This window comes from Drosophila bipectinata, chromosome XL (genome assembly GCF_030179905.1).
Source record: "Drosophila bipectinata strain 14024-0381.07 chromosome XL, DbipHiC1v2, whole genome shotgun sequence".
In the NCBI taxonomy this organism is placed as follows: domain Eukaryota; kingdom Metazoa; phylum Arthropoda; class Insecta; order Diptera; family Drosophilidae; genus Drosophila; species Drosophila bipectinata.
In genome coordinates this window covers 8,487,464-8,511,763 of record NC_091734.1, presented here as the reverse complement: position 1 = coordinate 8,511,763, position 24,300 = coordinate 8,487,464, and the positions used below count along the sequence as shown (strand labels likewise).

At 43.8% G+C, this 24,300-nt stretch overlaps 1 long non-coding RNA gene across 2 annotated transcripts; it reads right to left on the bottom strand.

Annotated features, from left to right (window-relative positions):
* Positions 1–11,420: 11,420 nt before the first annotated feature.
* On the bottom strand, positions 11,421–20,475 carry LOC138926370 (uncharacterized). Of its 2 annotated transcripts, none has more exons than XR_011442855.1 (3): positions 20,448–20,475; positions 19,577–19,696; positions 11,421–11,550 (listed from the first exon to the last, which is right to left on the bottom strand). It is a non-coding gene; the product is annotated as an uncharacterized lncRNA (long non-coding RNA). The 2 variants fall into 2 exon arrangements; XR_011442856.1 differs by having other exon boundaries at positions 20,092–20,469.
* Positions 20,476–24,300: the final 3,825 nt, after the last annotated feature.

The following is a 24,300-nucleotide window of genomic DNA, read 5'->3' as shown; positions in this document are numbered from 1 at the left end:
TCAGGTCTGTAGTTGGACCACCCCTCCACCTCCCTCCTCCACCTCCCTCCTCCACCCCCTTGAAGGCCAATTGAGTCGCCACTTAAGTCGCCTGACCAAAAAATCATTAACTATTTTAATTTCAGTTTGCAAATTCCATGCAATTTAAATGCGAGTCCTGCCAATGGCAAGGGCGTGGTCTGCCCTTTTCTCCCCACCCCCACCACTCCCCCCTCTCTCTCTGTGTGTGTGTGTGTGTCTGGTCTTTGGGCCAAAATGCTAAGCAAATACAATTAAAGCGTCTAAGAAGAAAAAGAAGCCAATAATTAAAAATGCACAAAACCAAACCCGAAAAGTGAGCACTGTCCTTGAAGGAGTCTCCTGCGGGAGAGGAGTCTAGAGGCTCATCCTCAGTTACTTGGAAAACTTTCAAGTTGACTTTCCATTAGAAAGCATTTACTTTCTTCTATTGGAGATGTCCTTCCATCGATCTAAGGACCACCTCCACCCACCTAAAAAAAAAGGACCACCACGTCCATTCGGCTAATCTAATCGAACTCTCTCTCGAGGTAGAAGGACACGGCATATTTTCCAGCCAGTTACTTGCGTTAATTTCCCGGCCCGGTCCAAGCAAACACAAGGGGGAGGAGGGAGTTGGGGTGGGGAGGTTGTTGGGTGGAAAAAAAGGTCGCCAGTCGCTTCCGCTTTGTCTCACGCGTTTTTATTTACTTGGCGCGTTTTTCTCATTATTTTGGTCAGGTGGTCCGTGGTCCGTGGTCCTCGTCCTGATCCTGATGCTGGGGTTGCAGCCTTTTGCTTTTGTTTTTCCGAGGCGATACCGCTATTTTATGTTGCATATTTTCCGGTGCGGTTAGCCAGGAGACGGTGGGCGGTGGGCGGTGGGCGGTGGGCGATGGAAACCCAATGGTAATAATTTAAAATTAAAATTTTTCTCTTTTTTTCTGTTGGCTTTTGGCTTAATCGGATAATGTAATCGAAGTTTGTCTAGTAGGACGACCCTTTCTCGAGTCAATATATATAGTATAGTATATGCAGTAAGTTAACCCTTTTTTCTTGATCCGCCACCCGCCACGACGTCGCTACTCAATTGTCCCACCCATTATCTGATGCGGCGTTTAATGGAGGACAAGGACATCGTCTTTGGGAAGTTCTCGCAGTGCACTGGGGAAAAAGGATAGGCGCAAGGATAACGAATTAAAAAATTAAAAATCAAAAGGCAGCGACAACAGCCAAAGGACGACAAAGGTGGAAAAAAACACACACCACAGCACCCGGAAAAGGGGTTGGAACAGGTTTAGATGGTGGGGGGGAGGTGGGTGACTTGCGTGGCTTGGGTGGCTTCTTCCTGATATGCCGCCGCTGATTAGGCAGCGCTGCAGGGAAAAAAATAACGACGACGACAACGTCGGCGGTGGCGGTGGCGGTGTAATTAAAACTCGCAGTGCCGTGTAATAAATGCCAAGGCAGGCACGGCCAATAAATAGCATTAGGAGGAACAACAACAGGACGAGTCGATGAACAGGATACGGGATGCGGGATACAGCAACCCTTTTTTTTTTGTCCTCCCCCCCCCAACCATCAGACATCAAGAATCCCAACACCATCCAAGGAGCAACCCTCTTGCGGAATAAAAGAAACAATCGAATTTTAATCAATTCGCACACCGTCCTCGTCATTTGCATTTCAGGGCTTTTGTCTCTAGGCAGCGAAGCATCCTTCGTAGCATCCTTCATAGCATCCTTCATAGCATCCACCCATTCTAATCCATTCTATGGGTCTAATTTCGGGCTTTGGTGGCTGCTGTTGATCCTGCTGCTTCTGATGGTAATCATATGCGAATCCATTGACGACCTGAAAGTAGCTTTAATTGGCATCTAGGACTTCCCGATGGAGGAACCAATAGACTAGAGCCTGGAGGATGCCTCCTAGAGAAACAGGACTTCCTCGGTCATTCTAGTTCCTTTGTTGCGGACCATTTGGCTGGCAATTTCTATTCATTGCAACTTCAATCAGGTGGCTCTGTCTACAGACTGCACCTGTTTCTTTCTACAAACAGGGAGGTTAGGTACATGCCGGATGGGTATATTGTATATAAAGTCATCATCCCTGGAGCCTCCCTGAAGCCTCCCTTGGCACCTGGATTCGGATTCTGGTTCTGATTCTGGGCTGGTTCTCAGTTCCAGCTCGACTTGCATTTTGTTGTTTGTTACTGCGGCTCATCATCTTTCGGCTGCCACCCAGCCTCCAGACCCTGCTCCTGCCTCCAGTCCCTGCTCCTGCCTCCAGTCTCTGCTCCTGCCCCTAGTCCTTGCTCCTGCCCCATCGTCGTAGTTTTCATTTTCCATTGCCGGTCGGTCGTTGGTCGTTGCTGCTGTTATTTATAATTTTCGTTTATTTGCATTCGCATCCAATTTGTTTGTTCGTACCTGGTCTTCTGGCTTTTTATTTCGTTTCGAGCTACTGCTTCTCCTCCTCCTCCTGTGGGGGTAGCCCCACACTCACACATACACCCCATAGCCCCAGTGTACCTTCGACTCGTATTTTTCTGGCGTTGTTCTACGTGTCCGGGCTGTTCTGTCTGCCTTCAACCATTTTACGCCATTATCAACGTCATCCTGGCCTCGTTCCCATTCGCTGGCATCTTCTGTTTGCGTTTGCAGATCGGATACACTGAGAGAAGGAGCGGGGTTGGGGTTGAGCTGTTTCCCAGAATAGCTGCCAGGATAGCAGGATAGCTGAAACAGGATCACCTGAACCTCTAAGTTGGAGGACTTTTCCGGTTAACGTTTCTATGCTAATTCGGCGAGTGTGTCCTTTTTGCCAGTGCAGTGCTAGTCCTGGCATTGTTGGACTTGGCTCACCTTTGCCTCGTTGTTGTCCCATTGTTGTCGCCTCCCATCTTCCAGCTCCCAGGTAGCTCTCCTACCCCAGCCCGCCTGTCCAGCTGTCAGGGCATATTATTGGTGTGCGGAAAATGTTCGCGTAATTGGAATGTTGACATTCGCATTTTCCAGGAGAGAATAGGAGGGGGAGGAGGGGGGTCTTCCATCCATTTGACTGACATCGTGACTCCTATCAAAGTGCATCCAGTGACGCCCGGCAACACGATTCCCGCCTCCGGGGCCAGCCGGAAAATCTTGGCGTTGCCCAAGTGAGACATCAGGCCTCCTCCCCCGCCCCACCTCACTGTTTAGACCTCATTCTGTCGGGCAATCCCTGAATCCGAGGAGAGGATGTATTCTGTCAGCTTGCACCCCGGAACCCTGGAACCCTGAAACCCTGAAACCCTGACATCGTGACACTGCTAAAGCTTCGACAACTTGTCAAATTACCTTGAGCAGGCATCCCAACCCACCATCCCACCTCCATCTCCACCTCCATCCACTGTTTCCGCCCCCCGGCCGTTTGTCAATATTTAAAATTGAAAAATACGCCTCCTGTCACCCCCGTCAGGTATATCATTTCAATATTATTGATGCCTGAGAGAGTGCCTGTCGAGAAACAAAGACCGTGGAGGGATGGATGGACCAGGGAGTTGATATTCAAGGTTTAGTCGACATCTTTTGGGATGTTCAGGCCTCCTCCTGCTAATGAGTAGGTGGCCGACCTCCAACCCCATCCGTAACTGGTTCTCAATCGAAAGACACCCTCAGATGATGTCACACAGGGGTAACCTTTATCCACCCATCCAGTCATTCAGTCATCCATTCAGTCATCCATTCATCCTTCATTCATTATATCTCTAGCATGTATATTTCATATGGAAATGGATGTGGATGTGGATGGTCGTGGAGTGGTGGCGGCGTCTTGGCATTTCTCGATGTACTCGAAAACGATTTATTAAAAATATCTTTGGCACGGCACGGCAGCGACAGAAACAGCGACTGAGGCAGCGACAAAACAACAAGCAAGCTTATTAAAAATTTATTACCAAGCTTAAAAAATGTTACCCCAGTCGCCTTGTATACGATGAGGACGAGGATATGGAAGTGGGTTTAGGGAGGCTGTACATTTGTTTCTTGGTACCCGCAGGGCATTACCTTCAATGGAGGTTTTATGGCTTGGTAAGGTCTAAGGGCTGAGCTGAGCACCTTTGACGACAGGCCGGGACAACAACCCCAGGCGGAGATATTGAAAGGTATTTTGGCTGATTTGTTTGAGTTGGAAATTTAATTTTCGACTGTAAATGGTTTTAAGAGCTCGTGGGTCTGGTCTATGGTAGTAGTACAGTTCAAAAAGCCATTCTCTAAGCTCACCTCTACAGGGTCTGGACCTGGGACCTGGAAGAAAGGGGTGGATTATTAAGGGACTCGGCCAGTGGTCACCAAACCCAAACCATCATCATCATCATCATCATCATTAGTAATGAGATGAGAGACCTGAATTGAGACTCAACCCCTCACCATAGACCCTCTGATTGTGATTCCGATTCCGATACGGCTGTCTCAGTTCCAAAAAGTCCACAAAGTCCAATGACAAATGATCCAACGCCACACATGGAATTTAAAGTAGCTGGGTAGTAGCTGCTGCAGCTGGGAAGTAGTCCCACTGATAACTGGAACTCATCAGCGCGGTTGTGTCATCATTTTTATGATTTAGCCGAAATGATGAAACGAAGACCATGCCGCAGCCAGGGAAGGCTTAAGTGCCGCAGGGGAAAGGGGTGGGTGGCTGACACACACACATGTGGCGGGGACTAAGCTCCTAGGCATTTTTCAATATTTGGCAGGCCTATGGACACTGCAAGAAACACACACATGTGAGACTCCCAGCTGCATTATCCTTTGTGGCAATAGTTTCTCACAGTGGAGGCGCCACGTTTAAGCTTCCGGAGCCATGAAAAATGGCAACTTTGACAGCTTGACACTTGAGTCACCGAAGTCCTCTCGTCCTCTCGTCCTCTTGTCCTCTTGTCCTGTGGGGGTGCACACATGGATACTGGAAAATAATATTTTAATTTAAACGCTACTTCCTCCTTCGAAGGACAAGGAGGAGGAGGAGTACCCCTCCTCTGGTGATTGGCTGATATTTTGACAGCCAAACGTCATGGCTGACAGCTGGACCATTTGTCAGGCCCAGCCCTACTCCCAGGACCTTAATTAGTAACGTCCTGCGGGGAAGGGGGAAGGGGATGGCCGATGAAGACATCGTTTTTGGATGACGTGCGACTTGGAGGTCAGCTATCGAGGGCTCTGTTCTGGGCATTTTCTTTAAGGACTTGCCCCATTCAAGCCCCACTTCTGCCTGTATCTGCATCTGTATTTGTATCTGCATCTGCAACAGCACCTTGTATCAACTCATTAATTTCTATTTCTGTTTGTTCTGGGCCCTAAGAGTGCAACGAGCCCGGCCTGCCCTGCCCTGCCCCCTGGCTGGGGCTCCAACCTCTTTTTTTAAGGACCGACCCTCCCACACCCTGGTAGGCGCTGAAGGGAGGCGCTACTACACATATCTGAAATTATACTTTGTCCTTTCTATAACAATAATTATTATTTTGCTTCAAGCATCAGCCTGGCAGAGGGTCTGGGTGGCTGGGTGGCAAGAAGGGGCATGGCTGGGTGGCAGGTGGCAGGCAGGCTGGCAGGCAGGCAGCCCGACAATCAGAACACCCTCGGCAAGGGGCGGGGCTTACTAAGCAGAGCCAGCAAACACTTAAAAATGCTAAATAAAACATATTCCACTTGCACACACACAGATACATACATGAGAAGGTGGGCCTTAGCAGGGGGGCGAGTGGGGCGAGTGAGGCGTGGGGTGGTGGTGGGGGTGGTGGGTGTAGGCTAGGTGCCAGCTCACAGGTGCCGCTTGTTAAGAAGCACTCGTCAGGCACTGCAAGAAAAGCTTGTATCTTTGAATAGCTTGAAGTATCTGAAAGAAAGGATATTTATAGTATTTTTTTTAGGTATTTTTCTCAGTGTACTTAGACCCTAAAAGCCTAAAAAGGTTGGTACTGGCTGGCTGGCTGGGTGGGCCGTGGCCGGGGCCGGGTCCGGGTTATTTGCAATTCATATACAGGAGACAGGCGCACACACACTCGCAGTTGAAAAAAAAAAAAAATAATTTTCAAAAGTAGCGTCGTGTGACAATTGCCGAGCCTTTAGACTTCAGACTGTGCTTGCCGACTTGGCAGCAGGACCTGTTTAGGGGGGGCGGGGGGGGGGTAGGTCCTTTCGTGGCCCAACTACTCCCGCTGTTGTTGCTATTTGAATTTTGAGGACATTGTGATGAGGCTTTAGTTTGCAAATCTCTTGCACACACACATACATGTCTTCATGGCCAGAATGGTAAAGCCACCTCCTGGAGAGGTCCTCCCTCCCTCCTCCTTCCAGGTGTGCTGGCTGGTCTGCATTTGGCGTTGCATATTTTTGAGGGCAGTTGGAAATCCAAGAAACAAATGAGACCAAGTCTTTCTTTCGATAAAAGTGTGACCAGAGCTCTAGAAATATCAGAGATGCTATACCTTTCTAGGGGGGGAGGAGGATCTGGGTTGGCTCCACTACGTCAGCGAACGTGGTGCCGTGGTGCAGGTGTCACGCCCAGTTCGGACTGTCGAGTGCGCTTATGGCTGTCATGACGCCCATAACATTGTCATCAACATTAGTGTGCCTTCGTATGGGGGGTGCTACCTACATATATATATATATATATATATATATATTCTACAATGTAGGGGTTGTAGGGGGTGGTTGGGTATGGGTGTATGTGTGGTGAGTGGTTTAGTTGTGTGTTCTGCTTCTGGTTGTTTTAGATGTTGCTGTTGACATCCTCGCAAGAATTGGTGCAAAGCGCTTCAGTTTTGTTCAGTTTGCAAGTGCGTGCCACTGGTTTTAATGCAAAAAAAATAAGGCGAAAAAAGGACCTACCAGGACCTTCTGTAAATATAAGAAAATAAATAAATATAAAAAGCTATAAATCTATCATTAATTTGCTATTTTAGACTCAATTCTCCATTCGATTTGCCTTCATATGGTTTGGTTTATGACCCACTACCTGCCCCCATGTTCCATGTCCCTATTTGTAATTTTTAATAAGGACCTGCCAGGGTCCTGCGAGGACAACCAACCAACCGACAAGGCAGCACAGCGCCCAAACACAATACAAAATAAGCATGAATAATTAGAATATGTTAAGTGTTAAGGTGGGTGGTGGGTATGGGCGCCCATTGCACCGCATATTTATATAAAGTCAGGCCACACCCACACACTGCAAAAGGAGGGGGGGACGCTCAAGTGGTGGCCCACCTGACTTTTTGTCATTCAAATGAAAACTGTACATACGTTGTCGTCATCGTCATCGTTCTCGGATTCTCGGATTCTTTGTCGTCAGAGTCATCATCAACAGCACACGTATGTATCTCATGGATACACAGATACACAGATACACTTGCTCTGATTGCTTTGTTTAGCTTTTTTCCTTTTTTTTTCTCTCAGTTTCTTCTGTTTCTCAGTTCTTCTGTTTCTGTTTCTGTTTCTATTTCTTTTGCTTTCTTTTCCACCACCCCCCCTATTTTTTTTTTTTTATATCCTGCATCTGTTTGTGTTGCATACACTTAGGCGCGACTTTTCTGAGACTGTGTGGGCGTATCCCTGCCTCTGTATGAGTGCGCATAGAAAAATTTACAATGCAATTGAGTATGCAAATATTGCCTACTTGTCATGTAGACAAACCCCCACCCCCTGTTAGTATGTGTGTGTGTTGGGGTATTGTCAGCAATGTTGCATTGTGATTGTTGCAATTTTCGAAATTGAAGCAACAATATGGCAGATTCCAAGCAGGAAGTAGAGGTGGCAGTCCTCTTAAGAAGATGACACTAATACCTACAGCACTAGTCGATTTTCCATCAATCTGAATGGTAGATCCCCTCAAAGTCCTTGACTTATCCTTCGTGGTTGGCTGGCATTTGGCTGGCAGCCCTCGCCATTTATTTATTTACAAATTGTTTGATATTAAAAAAATGTTTTGAGGGGGAGGGATGCATGAATGTCAAGAAATTAATGGCACTTACGAGATATTTACGAGTACTTTGATATTTATGCGTCTTTTGGTATGAAAGGTCCTCGGAGACCGGCTCGATACATCTATGTATCTGTTCTTCCATCAAAAAAAGGGGCCCTGCAGTAATGGCCTTGTTAGTCCTTTTGTTTCTTTTTGGTTAGCGTGTGTTAATAAATTCAATTACCAACTAGGGTGGGGTCAGAGGAGTAAAAGGTAAACGCATTGCCTTGGCTTGGACTCTATAATAAAAATTAATAACGAAAACGTGTCGGGTCTAAAAAAGCTGATGTGAGCCTCCACTAATATGACTTGGCACAAAAAAAAGAATAATAATAATAGAAAAAGGGTTGCCAAAAAGTCCGGTCGCCATGCTCACATATACATACATATATATTGTCTATCTAATAAAAATCAAACAAATTATGCTAACAAACTAGATTCGTTTGCCTCATGCCACATGCCCCATGCCCCCGGTGATTTGCTCAATAACCCTTGTAATACAAACAGAGTGTGCCGCACGCACACACGCACCCACAAAAATACAAGTTGGCCAACACCACCACCCCAAACATGACACGGCTTTCTTGTTGGCATCAGGCAGGCAGGCAGGCAGGCAGCAGTCCATCAGGACGCCAAAAAGGACATGACTTGAAAATCACTTAATCTACTTGGCCAGATAAAGACGAAAGGACGAACCCTTTGGGCTGGCTGCTTGAGAGCTGGACTGGTTAAGGGGTCAAAGGGGTTAAAGGGGATGGGCTGGCGAAGGACATCCGCACTAAATAAACAAACCATGACAACAGCATTTTTCGCATATGAAGGGGGGGTGGTGGCAACTTATTGCAAATCACTAAAACCGACAAACGAACGAAAGTCCAAAAAAAAAAAATCACCACCCGCCCCCCTCCTGGTGGATAAAAGGGGTTGGCCAATAAGTGAATTCAATCAAAATTGTATGGCCCATCAGGAGTACATTCCTCCAGCAGCTTGGTAGGATTACCTCCTTTCCAGATCAGGCATCAACCGGAAATCGATTGCCAAATCAGTGGAATAAAGCCACTGATTCTATGAAGGATATTCAAAACTCAGTTGGCCAGCCCCCCCAGGGGAAGCCTCATTCTTTATAATGGCTTGACCTGATAGCATCCTGGCCACCCACATCCTGGGGTTCACTGGTTTTTTTTTTTTGCAAAATCACTTGACCAATTTGTCAAGTGGCACTAAAGCGTGTGCGTCTCATTTTTTTGGGCTACCCGGCGCGTGCTACTCGCCGCCCTGCCATCTCTTGGCTTCTTGTCGTCTTATTTGCGGTGGTCTTTCGAGGGTTTGCCATTATCCTTGTTACAATTTGCATGGATTGTGATGCCATTCGGGCCCATTCATCCACCCCCTTCTCCGCTGAGAGGACACTGAGAAGCATAGCCTTTCTTTTCTTCAGTGCACTCCATCCCATCCCATTCGAGAGCCCATTCATCCATACATCCATTTCGTTTTTTGGGGGCAATAGAGGCCGGCGCCTTTCACCGAGGCCAGAGATAAAACTTGTCATTGCCGCCATTGCCCACCGCCCACCTCCCCCCGGCCCGGCCGGCCACTTATTTTTTATGATTTTATTAGCTGCAAAAAAAACAAGCAATCCGGCAACAATGTTTATTGGTTATAGTGTTCTTTTGGGGAACATCCATGATGTAAGGATGTAAGGAAAGGGTCTTGATGTGCCCTTAAAAGTCATAAGCGTGAGTTATGCTCCCAGGGCTGAGGGGTTGGGGTTGTTTATGTCATGGCATATATTACGACGGCCTTTGGTTCGGTTGCCAAAGGCGAGCTGCCACGGCGATGGTGGACCGATTTGTATGATTTGATTTCTTGATTGTTCTGAAGGAGTTATGCAGGGGGGGAAGCAATCAGAAAATTGGGAAAAAAAGAATCAAACGAAGCAATTGTAATTCTTTTTATGGCCTTCTGCCACTTAATACACTAAAGTTGGCCCTTTAAGCCCAATAAGAAATTGAACCAGAACATCTCTTGAGGAAATTGGCCTTTACTGTTGACCTTTAATTGCCCAGCATACCGTCCAGACATGAACATTTCATTAACTTGGCTCACAAGGCGCACCGAAACCGAAACCGAAGCTGCGGCGATTAGTTCACAGCCATAACACACACGGCCGGCTTCGAACTATTACATTTTATGACTTTCTACAAGCTCTAGACTCTCTAGACCCAGACCCAGACCCCCTCCTGGCACACACACACATATTGACGCACTCACGCTCAATTGGTTTCTGGTTTTTTCCATGTTTACAGGTAGTTTTGGACTCCCCCCCCCCCCTTTTTTTCGCAAATTGCACCAAATGTTAACAAGCAATTGAGCAGACAAACAAACAACTGTTGCCGTGGGTGGGTGAGGGGCGGGACGTGGTGGATCCACCCCCTGGGTGGCTGCCTGCCTGGCTGGGTGGCTTTTTCTACGTTGATTAGTTTAACGCGCCCAACGTAGCGGAAAGTTGTGACGTCTGCTCATTAAATTGAACCGCTCTCTCCAATGGCTAGTTGGCCACTGTCCTACCTCCCCAAGAGCTATAAAATGTTATTTTATATTGGTTTTCGTCTACGGTTCTTATATCCTTTAAGGGAGCTAAAGACTCTTTTTTTTTACACAACTCTTCTATACGACGCCTCATTTCAATATTGACACATCCTGACAAAAGTTTGTTTGCTTTCACTTCAGTTTATCCAGCCGCTGGCGCATAATAACTGTCAAAAATCTTTCAAATTTTAATCAACTTTATTTTAGCCCAAACGACACACACGCACACACTCCACTCCCTTCTCCCTTCCAAAAGTTTGTTGGCATATTTTTTCTTGGCCAAGCAAACACATATGAACGTTAATATAAATGCGACGCTCCTTGCTTCCTTTCGCCAGGCATCATCTCCCTCGGTGTTTGCCAGCCAAAAGTATTAAAGAAGCATTTAATTAAGTTGAAATTGTTGGCTGAGGTTTTTGGCGGTTAGGGCGCTGGTTAAACAATCAGCCAACTTATTCGCAGGTAATCCTTGCGATAGGGCTTCTCGTTCTTTTGGATTGGCTTGCCAGGTATTGCCGGAAATGATGGCTTAGCGGTTAGCCAGCCATTTTTCACGCTGAAAAGTCATCATTTTCAAATAAAAATGTTCCTATCGATTTATTTCTTATCGAAAACCCATAGGTGGCCCGAAAGGTGCCTATATCTCAGCCAATTCTCAACCGATCCTTAAGAGGGATACCTCAAAAGCTTTCTTTTTCAATTCTCCGTCATTCTGCATCAAAATATGGCTCCGAAATATTTTTTCAATTTGTTCATTAACTTTTCCCTTTTCTGTCTTAGCTATCAAGCATTAAATCTTCGAATAAAACATTCTTTTTTTACATTAATATTTATTACGCAAAATTTAGTTCAATATTTACAATTTTTATATTTAATTTTAAAAACATTTTTATTCCACGTGACTTGTTCACTTGGTCAAGGTTTTCTTTTTGACAAGGTCCTCTCATGTCCTCTTCACACACTATCCTGTAATAAAAAAAATCAACATTAGTAAATTTCATAAAAACTATAAATTTAGTTAAATATATTTCTAAATTAGTGTCGACATCGGTGGAATAAGTTTTGTAGTTGTAAGATTTATTGTATTTTGTTTACAGGTAAGCCTAAAAAAATTGGAAAGGGACCGGACGCTATTTTTTTTGTTTTAAAATGTGGTTGCAGAAAATACGGTCACACTTTTTTGTTATGAGAGCCTGGTCACACTAATTTTTCGTGCGCATCGTAAATTTTGTTGATATACGGTCATACTTTTTTGTTATGAGAGCCTGGTCACACTAATTTTTTGTTCGCCTGCTAACTATTTTTTGTTATACGGTCATACTTTTTTGTTATGAGGACCTGGTCACACTAATTTTTTTGTTCGTCTGGTCACTTTTTTTGTTATACGGTCATACTTTTTTGTTATGAGAGCCTGGTCACACTAATTTTTTTTGTTCGTCTGGTCGAACTTTTTTGTTATACGGTCATACTTTTTTGTTATGAGGACCTGGTCACACTAATTTTTTGTTCGTCTGGTCACACTTTTTTGATATACGGTCATACTTTTTTGTTATGAGGACCTGGTCACACTAATTTTTTTTGTTCGTCTGGTCACACTTTTTTGTTATACGGTCATACTTTTTTGTTATGAGGACCTGGTCACACTAATTTTTTTTTGTTCGTCTGGTCACACTTTTTTGTTATACGGTCATACTTTTTTGTTACGAGAACCTGGTCACACTAATTTTCCGATTAAAAATTAGTGTGACCAGGTCCTCATAACAAAAAAGTATGACCGTATTTTCCTCAAAAACAAAAAAAATAGCGTCCGGGCCCTTTACAATTTTACACATTAAATGCATTGAAATATGCATTTAGGGGACAAGGGGGTCAAACGAGTTTCAGGGGCAAGGAGGTTCAAGGGGGTAAGCAGGGGTTTTGAGTTCGATTTTTCAGGGATCAAAGAGGCAGATCTCCAATAGGATGGTTTCGCGGTAGCCAGGGATTTTGTTTCTGCATGGGTTTGCAATAGTTCCAGGGGTCTTCTGGGGCACTAGTTTCGGGGGGCAGCAGTGTACTTTATGGGCTACATAGTGCAGGGGATTTGGATGCACTGGTTACAGTGGGTTTCATGGGGTTTGTAGTGGACGGGTCTAGAGGCAGTAGTTTTCAGGGGCCATGTTATGCAGAGGTTTAGGATGCACTGGTTTTCAGGGGTTTTGTAGTGCAGGGGTGCAGGGTGCTTTGGGGTTTTGGGGATGCATGGGCTTGTAGTGGCTACTGTTTGGTGGCTGTTTAGTGAGGCTCCCGTGTTTTGTGGGGGTATTGGGAGTATTGGGAGTTTCAATAAAGCTTATATTAGAAAACAGGTATTATATATCGGACCTAAAAAGAGGCAAAATCCTGTACTCTAACCTCTAGCGATATTATTCCTCCCTGGTAGTGCTGTAGTGCTTAATTTTACCTAGACATAGCAACAATAATTTTTGATTAAAGATGAATTTTTAATTTAATGTGCTTCGCAGATAGAAGAGACGAGACGCAGCCGTGGCCAAAGCTATATCCGTATCCGTGGTCGCTGGTCCGCGAAACGCAAAAGATACGGACGTAGGACGTAGGACGAAGATGGAAAGAGCAATGGAAAGCATTGGGAAATAAGGGAAAAACGCACGAAAATGTTTTTAATCTCAACGGCAAACGGAAGCGGAAATCAAACGACCAGAACAGCGGCCGAAGCGAAACTTGAATTTGAAGTGATGTATAAGCAGCGGCAATCGCGAGGAAAATACACAGGAAAAAAATATGTCTAGATATAAAAAAATGAAAAAATATTAAAATATTATTATAAATAAATGTTTAAATATATTGTTATAATTTTGAATGTTAATCTTGGGTATCTAAATTGTTTGTCAGTGTATGATGGTGGGGGCGCGACCAAAGTATCAAACAAAATTTTTAATGTCTTCGTCCGAGTCTCGTTTGGTGTCTTCTCCCAGAAGCCACCCCCTTTTCCCCCCTCCAGCCCTCTTGGCTAGCCAACGCGTCCTTTGATTTTTTCCGAACTTTTTTAACTTTTTTTACGGAAAAATTTTTATGTTATTTTTTTTTTGTTGTTGGGAGGGGCCCTTGGCTCATTAGGGCTCAATTTTTTTTTGTTGGAAAAGCGATAAAAATTTTAAGGCAGACGACTACTACAAGAGTCCAGCCCCCCCACAAGCCTACGAATGCCAAATGGTGTTTAATGATTTATGAATAATCGCCATTTTGCATATCGGGGGGGAGGATGCACGAGGTGGTGGGGGGGTGGTAGCATATTCGAGTGGAAAAAGGCTACTCTCTGGTTTCCTTAAGTGGAAGGTAATAGGACAGGATGGTAGAGATAGATCGGATCGGATTGGGATTATCCCTAATGGTTATCCGTTGTGATGAGATAGTTGAGGATTCCTGCTGGTGAAGAGGGAGGTATCAAGACGCACATGCCACACATGCCACACACACATGCCACACACACACATGCCCATCCTTTAAAAACGGTATTGCCTTTCAAAAAGTTTGAATCTTTGATTGTCTGACTTGGCTTTTTAACTAATTTGCAACACCACCCCACCACCCCACCACGCACCACCCACCCCTAGTGTGTGGCCCTCGCTCGTGTGTGCCAATCGCTTGGAAAACGCGTTCAAACCGCATGCAAAACGCCACGTCACATGCAGTCACTGGGGAATTCCAGACCAGCACCCCTCCTCCTCCTCCCGTGGGGGCTTACTTGGGCAATATTTTTCTGATAATAACAAATTCGCGAATATGTTTATCTGAGTTGCTTCCCCCCCTTAGTCGTCAGAGCTTTGTTTGGATTTGTCCTTGCTGTGGAGATGCCAAGGATACGAAGGATGCGAAGGATATTTCTCCTTCGTTTATTCGTTTTTTTTTTTTGGGTAAGGATGCCACTAATTCCATTTGAGACGTAACGAAAACGAAAATGACATCAATTTATTTGCGTATTGTTGTGTTTACTACCCCCCGGGCCCGCCCTCAGGACCACCCTCTGGTTTTTCATTTCTTTTTTGGTGACAATGTTGTCCTGAGGAGGGGAGGGGAGTGGGGAAGGAGGAGGCCTTGCTGGCAAAAGCCACTTAATTGTGTTTTGTGAGAGCTCCAATAGGATCGTCACTTGCCAAGGAGCTAGATCCTTGCCATCCTTGAATTAAGGATGCAAACAATAACAACAATTACACCCAAAGGATCAGTTGAAAAGTCAATAGAGAGGGGGGGGGGGGAGGTCTAGCGCCGAAAAGCGAGACCACAAAATAACCGCAAAAGTAAACAAACGCCGCAGCGGAGAGCTTACATTACTAGTATATTCAACTTTACCCTTTTGCTGCCCCTTTCTCCCACCATCCACCCACCACCCACCGCCCCGTGGCGCAACCTTTGAAAGGTTTTTCTTTTTTTTTTTTTACAAAAAACCATAAATCAATTGGACACACATACAGACAAACCCAAGGCAAACACACAAATGCAAATCTATTTTTAAATACGAAATAATACGTAGCCCAGAGAGCGCGGGGGGTGAGAGGGGGGGCGTGGCAAAAGAACCCCTGCGGGCCATGCGTTGAAAATCGCTGCAAAAATCGCCCGAAAAGCGAGCGAAAAAAAAAAGGGAAAAGCACAAAGAACGAGGCAAGGGAGGGTGGAGGGGGGGTGTGAGACGGCCCAGGACCAGGACCGCGACCAGGACTACGACCAGGACAAAGTCCTCCCGCGGCATAGCCACTGATACGACATGTGGGAAAAGGCGAAAAGTCAGATCGAAAATCAAGCGGGACTATGGAAGAAAGGAGATACCTTTTCCAGCAGGCAGGGCAGGGCAGGGAGAGGGGTGGGGTGGGAGTGTGTTGCAGGGGGGAGGTGTGGCATGAACGGCGGAAGATGCGCGGCGCCTGCTGGCAATAAAAGCCAAACACGAACAATAAAAATTTTACATTTTTGCCAAAAAAAAAAAAACAAAAAAAAAGAAAAACAGAATCCAGCAAGGCAACAACGGGTTCGAAGACCAGAGAGTAAGAGGTGGGTGGGTGTGTGGGTGGTGAGTGGGTGGCTGTATGGTGGGTGGTGAGCGGGCGCTGCCCTTAAAATGACACACTTTAAGGCCAAACTCTGCGGTCTACCGAAGGAAAACAGTCTACCGCCCCCTCGGGGCCTGAAGAGAGTTTCCCTTTTTTTGGGAATTTTCCTGCCTGATGGACTTGCACGCATGTCCTTCGGAATTCCATGCCATGCCATGATGCCATGGCATGTCCTTCGGCTGGCCAAGTTATGCAAACAAATCAGGCTCAAGAAAATGATATGAGCAAATCCGATTTGCCCTCCTTGACCTTATCTGCATACATATACCTCGACCCTTGGGATGTCAATAGATCTGCTTTGGGGGGGAGGGGATATGTTTCTAGAAAGCCTAGTCCTCCTGGAAGAGGAGTGGAATGAGGAGGTGGTGGACCAAAGCGGAAAGCTCAGATCATGTGCTTCACTTGTTCAAATCAGCATAAATCAAGGTAGCTACTAGCTTGGGTTTTTTCGAAAAAAATTCCAACTGTAAACTATATTTCGGCCAGAATCCTGTTCCACGAATGAAGTATCTCTCAAGCACTCTATCTCAAATACCCTTCCTCAAGGCATATCACTGAGCTGGGAGGTTTGGGAGTTAGAGCCTCTAGAAGTGGGAGTACAGGGTGTAGATGCTTCGGTGTAGATGCTTCTTCCTCTGCGTCCATCTTCATCTGCCTGCATTATTTTCTTCTGCTCTTCTCCTCCTCTTCTCTGCTTTCTTTTCACACCTTTTCGCCATTTCCATTTCCATTGCCACTTCCGCTTCCGTTGATTTGTGGCTGCTGGTAGGGATGGGTGGCTGCTAGCTGGTAGGGATAGGTGGCTGGGGGGTGGTGCAGGAAGTGGACGCTTAAAGCCAGCGAGTGGCAAGGAAGCAGCAGCGTCAGCTTATGCTGCTGCACATAATTTGTAACCATTTCGCACCACCCCCCCTCAGAACTAGGGAGGGGTGAGCTTCAAATTGCTTCAAATTTAAAATAAACCAAAGGGTAGCCACGCCCATTCCCTCATCCCGCCCTCCTCGTGTGTAGGAATATAAATGAAATTTTTGTTGTTTGGACGTGACACATTTAGTTAGAATATATGGCAGAGGAGCAGCATCGGAATGGAGGAGATGCCTCGTCCGGAGGACGACTGTTGATGACGTAAACGCAATTCGGGTTTTAAAAACCAGAAGAAGAAGAAGAAGGAGGTGGGAGGTGGGAGGAGGGTGGTGACTATGTCAAAGGCTATTACTCAACGCCTCAGGTAGGATACACCCATACCCACACCCAGCATTGTCGAGAAGGCGATCTGAAACCCTTCTAAGAAGCTCCCCCCGCAATTTGGCAACCCTCACCCCCCTCCCGCTATGCTCTTGGCAGCAGAAAGTGGCAAAAATCCAACATAAATCACAAGCACTCAATGTCAACTCAATGAACTGCTCATGCATGCATGTACGGCCCCCTCCCCCCTCCCCATCCCAGTTTCAACCCTTGAAGGGGGGTCTAGCATCGCGGCATTTGTGGAATTTCCTCGAGTACATATGGAGGAGGGGGAAGGAGGTGGGGGACTGGGTTTTCCAATGCGCTTTCTTAACAATTTGTCATGCATGGAGTCCCAAATATGCCGAAAAGAGGAAAAATGTATTAAAAGCAGCTGCGAGTCCTTGCCAGAAGTCCTGGAATGCCACAAATAAATCATTTTTCCTTTTTGCCATCTTCAGATGCGCGATGTGGGGATGATGGTACACCCCAGGGCAGGACAAGACTTCTTCACCACTGGAATAACTTTTAGCCCAAAAACGTAGCTAACAAGATGGTCTGGACTGTTGTATCATCACAGTAGTAGTTACAGTTACAGTTCCTTTTCCAGCCGGCTCTCGAGATATTCCACGTGTGTCACACACACACACACACACTCGCAGGACAGGAAAAAAAAGACACACGCATAAATCATAAATCGGGCCTTGGAATCGGGGCGAAAGTATTGAAATGTAACGCATTTATTTTCATTACAAGCCCAGGCCCGCAAAAGTATGCTATGCAAAATGTTAGAGCTGCGATGCGACGCTAATGCGACAGGCAGGGCACAGTGGGGTAGAGGGTATGGGGACCTTAAGCCACCGTTGCGGTATAAGCACTTTATTGGATCATCAGACTTATTTTGATATGTGACCGAGACGAAGGAGGAGAAGGAGTGGAGTGGAGGGCTGGCCATTGACATCTTCTAGCAGGCGACGAAGGCACATCAGGCCCATAAATTCTTGTCAGGACGAGCACATCAACTCCTGGGCATGGTCCTGGATATGGTCCATGAAGTATTTTCATTTGTGTAACATTTTTGCATACTTTACGGCGCATCTCGAGCACGTCTGACTGAGTGTGCGTGTGTGTGCGCGTTCGTCGACTACTTTTTTGACAAATCTTTGCCTATGTTTGGTTCTGGTTTGTTTATTTATGTTTATTTGTGATTTATTTCGATAACATAATAAATATCCACACAGCATACCATACCATCCCTGGCTCAGTGCGATAATGGTATGTGTATTATTTGCGAAAGACATGTCCTTCCTGTGTGCGTGTGTGATTTGAATATTCACATCGCCTGCACAAGGGAAAGGAGTCTTTCCTACTCGAATTATTCTCAAATATTCTGCTCTTACTGTTTGCCAAATTTAATCATGATTGATCATGTCAATATTCAACAATTACAGGTCATTTTTAAGTCCCGGCGTGTTCTCGGGGGCTGAACTGTTTCAATCGAAGTCTAAATTATGACTGGCGAAGCCAGTCCCTGCGGCGATCGCCACCTTGACAATTTTTCAAGAGGAAGAAAATAAAAGAGAGCAGCAACGAGAGAAAAGCTGTGCTTAGTGGAGCGGCGCGAGAGGACCAAAGCTAGAAAAGTTCTAGGGGAGCGAACGAGAGGAGCACCACCAGAGGAGTCCCGCAAGAGGAGCAGCGCGAGAGGACCAGAGTCGGAGAACGTTTCAAAACTATTTAGGGTGGACAGTCGCCAAAAAGGGTGAACTTTGTTAGATTTAATATTATAATTTAATAATTATTATAAAATTTTCTGCAAAGTTAATATATTTTTATTGGATTTTAAGGGACCATAAAATATGGCAATAAATATATAAGTGCTTTTAATATTTATACTTTAAATTAGTAAAATGTGCGATGAAACTTTCCTCAGTTAATTTATAAATAAAATAAAATAACCCTTATAATTTCTCAAAATTTTGTAAACTGTTTGTGTATTAATTTTTAGCTCGGTTAATATTTTAAGACATTATCATATTTCTCAAATATTTTTTGATCGATTTGATCAATAATCCCCGTGTGTGCTCAGGGTGGAACTGTTTCAATAGAAGTCTAAATTATGACTGGCGTAGCCAGTCCACGCGGCGATCTGCACATTAACATTTTGGCAAATGGCAAAGAGCCCCAAAAGAAAATGAATGAGGAGGTCAGCGCGGGAGGAGCTCTCTCGGGCTGGAGGAGCGCTAGAAGGGCAGCGCGAAGTAAGCAAGGCGAGAGGCATGGGGGAGGGGAAACTAGAGCGCCAGAGAGTGCTCCTAACTAATTAGAGTGGACAAACTTCAAAAGGGTGGGCCGGATTTTAAAATATTAAATTACAGGTACATTTAAAATATTATAATAAATAAAATTTAAAAAAAGGTTAATAAAAAGTAGAAAACAATGTTATTCAAGAAAAAATTCATTTTTTTTATCATTTAACTATTATTTTCGTATAACTTTTTGCTATTATTTCTTCACATTTAAATTATTTAAGTTTTCTTTACGCTTTTTGTAATTTTTGAAAATTTTAACTTTAAAAATTTTTAATTTTAAATTTTGTTGTATTTTTTTAGATAATTCATATTTTTTATATCAAATATTATAGGTGAAGTAACGGTACTCACATATTGAATTTCATGCAGATAGACGTCTTCCATTCCAATTCACGTTCATTCAAGCTTCCGTAATTGACATCAACATTTCCGTTATTCTCCATTTATGTATTTTTACAGGTGTAAATGGGGCTAAAATCACAAAATTTTAATAATATTAATTTTCAAAAAATAGTTATATATATTAGTAGATAAATTATTAAGTAGATTTAATAAAATAAACAGCCGAATTTTACCCTCTTCTAACAAAACTTCATTTAATTTCAATTGCGCATTTCAATAGTTTCTAGTTTTAAAGGTAAGCGGTAATATGATAATTTCCAGCATGTCTATTCCTAACTGTACCGAGTGCACCGACTTTAGGGGTGAGAGGGATGAAGGGAGCACGCGAGCTTAGGAGCTTCAACGAGTGCGCCCAACTTATCAGGGTGGACCAGCTTCATAAAGGTGAACCACTTGCCGGATTTTTAAATTTTATATACTAACTAAATTTATTTAAAAAATAAAAATTTAGGAATAAAACTCACTTATGAAAATTTACATAACTTTTTCCATATTCCGTTTAAATTTTCTTGCATAAAAATTTACATGATTACCGTTAGGTCCACCATTTATCAATTTTCAGTTTCAGACTTGGCGAAACTGCACACCCATACATGTCCATGCATGCGTAAAAACACTAATGGCGTCATTCAATTTGCGGCTACTTCCACACACACATACAACAACGAATGAAAAAAACTAAAACGGCACTTATTTCGCCACATAATTGGTTATTTAACTTGGAAATCGCCATATATTGTCATATTCAATCAAATGAATCGAGTTACTAAAGGTTTTCCACATTTCCATTAATTATATAATTAAAAAGGTGACCACTAACACTTTTCCTAAAACTGAACTGATTGATTCGAAGGCTGATTAATGACTGGCAGTGCCAGTCCACGCGGCGATCTGCACGTTGATAATTTCTCAAATGGAAGAGCCCCAAAAGAAAATGGAGAAAAAAAGAGCATCGCGAGAGGTGTTGCTATTGAGCGATGGAGGCGCGAGGGAGGGAGAGCGCCAGAGAGCGCTCCCTCCTAAATTGGGTGGACAAACGTTAAGGGTGGGTTTTTTTTTTAATTTGACAAATATGCATTTTGAATATTAAAATATTAAATTTAAAAACCAAATAATTTAATAACTTCCCAATAACTTTAATTTTAAATTCAATGGCGCATTTCAATAATTTTTTAATTTAGTCGCCACAACAGATAAGAGGTGATGTTTTACCGTTGTTTTATACCTGATCGTAGTGTGCTTAAGAATGGGGAGTGGGGGTTGGGGGGGAGTACGCAAGAAGGAGAACGCAAGCGGGTGCTCCCTACTGAATTGGGTGGAGACTGTTCAACAGGGTGGCCCATCTTCGAAAATAAATGCAATGTTTATATCTTTTGTATCTCCGCCAATTCTTATCCGATCCTTGAGAGGGATACCTCAAAAGCTTTCTTTTTCAATTCTCTGTCAATCTGCATCAAAATGTGGATACCGAATATTTTTTAAATTTTTTCCCAAATTTTTGCCATGGACTCCCTTGGAAATCCACGAAAACCCCTAGGTGGCCCGAAAGGTGCCTGTATCTCAGCCAATTCTTATCCGATCCTTAAGAGGGATACCTCAAAAGCTTTCTTTTTCAATTCTCCGTCATTCTGCATCATAATATGGATACAAAATATTTTTTGCATTTTTTTCCAAATTTTTGCCATGGACCCCCTTGGAAATCCACGAAAACCCCTAGGTGGCCCGAAAGGTGCCTGTATCTCAGCCAATTCTTATCCGATCCTTGAGAGGGATACCTCAAAAGCTTTCTTTTTCAATTCTCCGTCATTCTGCATCAAAATATGAATACAAAATATTTTTTGCATTTTTTTCAAAATTTTTGCCATGGACCCCCTTGGAAATCCACGAAAACCCATAGGTGGCCGGAAAGGTGCCTGTATCTCAGCCAATTCTTATCCGATTCTTGAGAGGGATACCTCAAAAGCTTTCTTTTTCAATTCTCCGTCATTCTGCATCAAAATATGGATACCGAATATTTTTTAAATTTTTTCCCAAATTTTTGCCATGGACTCCCTTGGAAATCCACGAAAACCCCTAGGTGGCCCGAAAGGTGCCTGTATCTCAGCCAATTCTTATCCGATCCTTAAGAGGGATACCTCAAAAGCTTTCTTTTTCAATTCTCCGTCATTCTGCATCATAATATGGATACAAAATATTTTTTGCATTTTTTTCCAAATTTTTGCCATGGACCCCCTTGGAAATCCACGAAAACCCCTAGGTGGCCCGAAAAGTGCCTGTATCTCAGCCAATTCTTATCCGATCCTTGAGAGGGATACCCCAAAAGCTTTCTTTTTCAATTCTCCGTCATTCTGCATCATAATATGGATACAAAATATTTTTTGCATTTTTTTCCAAATTTTTGCCATGGACCCCCTTGGAAATCCACGAAAACCCATAGGTGGCCGGAAAGGTGCCTGTATCTCAGCCAATTCTTATCCGATCCTTGAGAGGGATACCTCAAAAGCTTTCTTTTTCAATTCTCCGTCATTCTGCATCAAAATATGAATACGAAATATTTTTTAAATTTTTTCCCAATTTTTTGCCATGGACTCCCTTGGAAATCCACGAAAACCCATAGGTGGCCGGAAAGGTGCCTGTATCTCAGCCAATTCTTATCCGATCCTTGAGAGGGATACCCCAAAAGCTTTCTTTTTCAATTCTCCGTCATTCTGCATCATAATATGGATACAAAATATTTTTTGCATTTTTTTCCAAATTTTTGCCATGGACCCCCTTGGAAATCCACGAAAACCCATAGGTGGCCGGAAAGGTGCCTGTATCTCAGCCAATTCTTATCCGATCCTTGAGAGGGATACCTCAAAAGCTTTCTTTTTCAATTCTCCGTCATTCTGCATCAAAATATGAATACAAAATATTTTTTGCATTTTTTTCAAAATTTTTGCCATGGACCCCCTTGGAAATCCACGAAAACCCATAGGTGGCCGGAAAGGTGCCTGTATCTCAGCCAATTCTTATCCGATCCTTGAGAGGGATACCTCAAAAGCTTTCTTTTTCAATTCTCCGTCATTCTGCATCAAAATATGGATACGAAATATTTTTTAAATTTTTTCCCAATTTTTTGCCATGGACTCCCTTGGAAATCCACGAAAACCCATAGGTGGCCGGAAAGGTGCCTGTATCTCAGCCAATTCTTATCCGATTCTTGAGAGGGATACCTCAAAAGCTTTCTTTTTCAATTCTCCGTCATTCTGCATCAAAATATGGATACGAAATATTTTTTGCATTTTTTTCCAAATTTTTGCCATGGACCCCCTTGGAAATCCACGAAAACCCCTAGGTGGCCCGAAAGGTGCCTGTATCTCAGCCAATTCTTATCCGATCCTTGAGAGGGATACCTCAAAAGCTTTCTTTTTCAATTCTCCGTCATTCTGCATCAAAATATGGATACGAAATATTTTTTAAATTTTTTCCCAATTTTTTGCCATGGACTCCCTTGGAAATCCACGAAAACCCATAGGTGGCCGGAAAGGTGCCTGTATCTCAGCCAATTCTTATCCGATTCTTGAGAGGGATACCTCAAAAGCTTTCTTTTTCAATTCTCCGTCATTCTGCATCAAAATATGGATACGAAATATTTTTTGCATTTTTTTCCAAATTTTTGCCATGGACCCCCTTGGAAATCCACGAAAACCCCTAGGTGGCCCGAAAGGTGCCTGTATCTCAGCCAATTCTTATCCGATCCTTGAGAGGGATACCCCAAAAGCTTTCTTTTTCAATTCTCCGTCATTCTGCATCATAATATGGATACAAAATATTTTTTCATTTTTTTCCAAATTTTTGCCATGGACCCCCTTGGAAATCCACGAAAACCCATAGGTGGCCGGAAAGGTGCCTGTATCTCAGCCAATTCTTATCCGATCCTTGAGAGGGATACCTCAAAAGCTTTCTTTTTCAATTCTCCGTCATTCTGCATCAAAATATGAATACAAAATATTTTTTGCATTTTTTTCAAAATTTTTGCCATGGACCCCCTTGGAAATCCACGAAAACCCATAGGTGGCCGGAAAGGTGCCTGTATCTCAGCCAATTCTTATCCGATTCTTGAGAGGGATACCTCAAAAGCTTTCTTTTTCAATTCTCCGTCATTCTGCATCAAAATATGGATACGAAATATTTTTTGCATTTTTTTCCAAATTTTTGCCATGGACCCCCTTGGAAATCCACGAAAACCCCTAGGTGGCCCGAAAGGTGCCTGTATCTCAGCCAATTCTTATCCGATCCTTGAGAGGGATACCCCAAAAGCTTTCTTTTTCAATTCTCCGTCATTCTGCATCATAATATGGATACAAAATATTTTTTCATTTTTTTCCAAATTTTTGCCATGGACCCCCTTGGAAATCCACGAAAACCCATAGGTGGCCGGAAAGGTGCCTGTATCTCAGCCAATTCTTATCCGATCCTTGAGAGGGATACCTCAAAAGCTTTCTTTTTCAATTCTCCGTCATTCTGCATCAAAATATGAATACAAAATATTTTTTGCATTTTTTTCAAAATTTTTGCCATGGACCCCCTTGGAAATCCACGAAAACCCATAGGTGGCCGGAAAGGTGCCTGTATCTCAGCCAATTCTTATCCGATTCTTGAGAGGGATACCTCAAAAGCTTTCTTTTTCA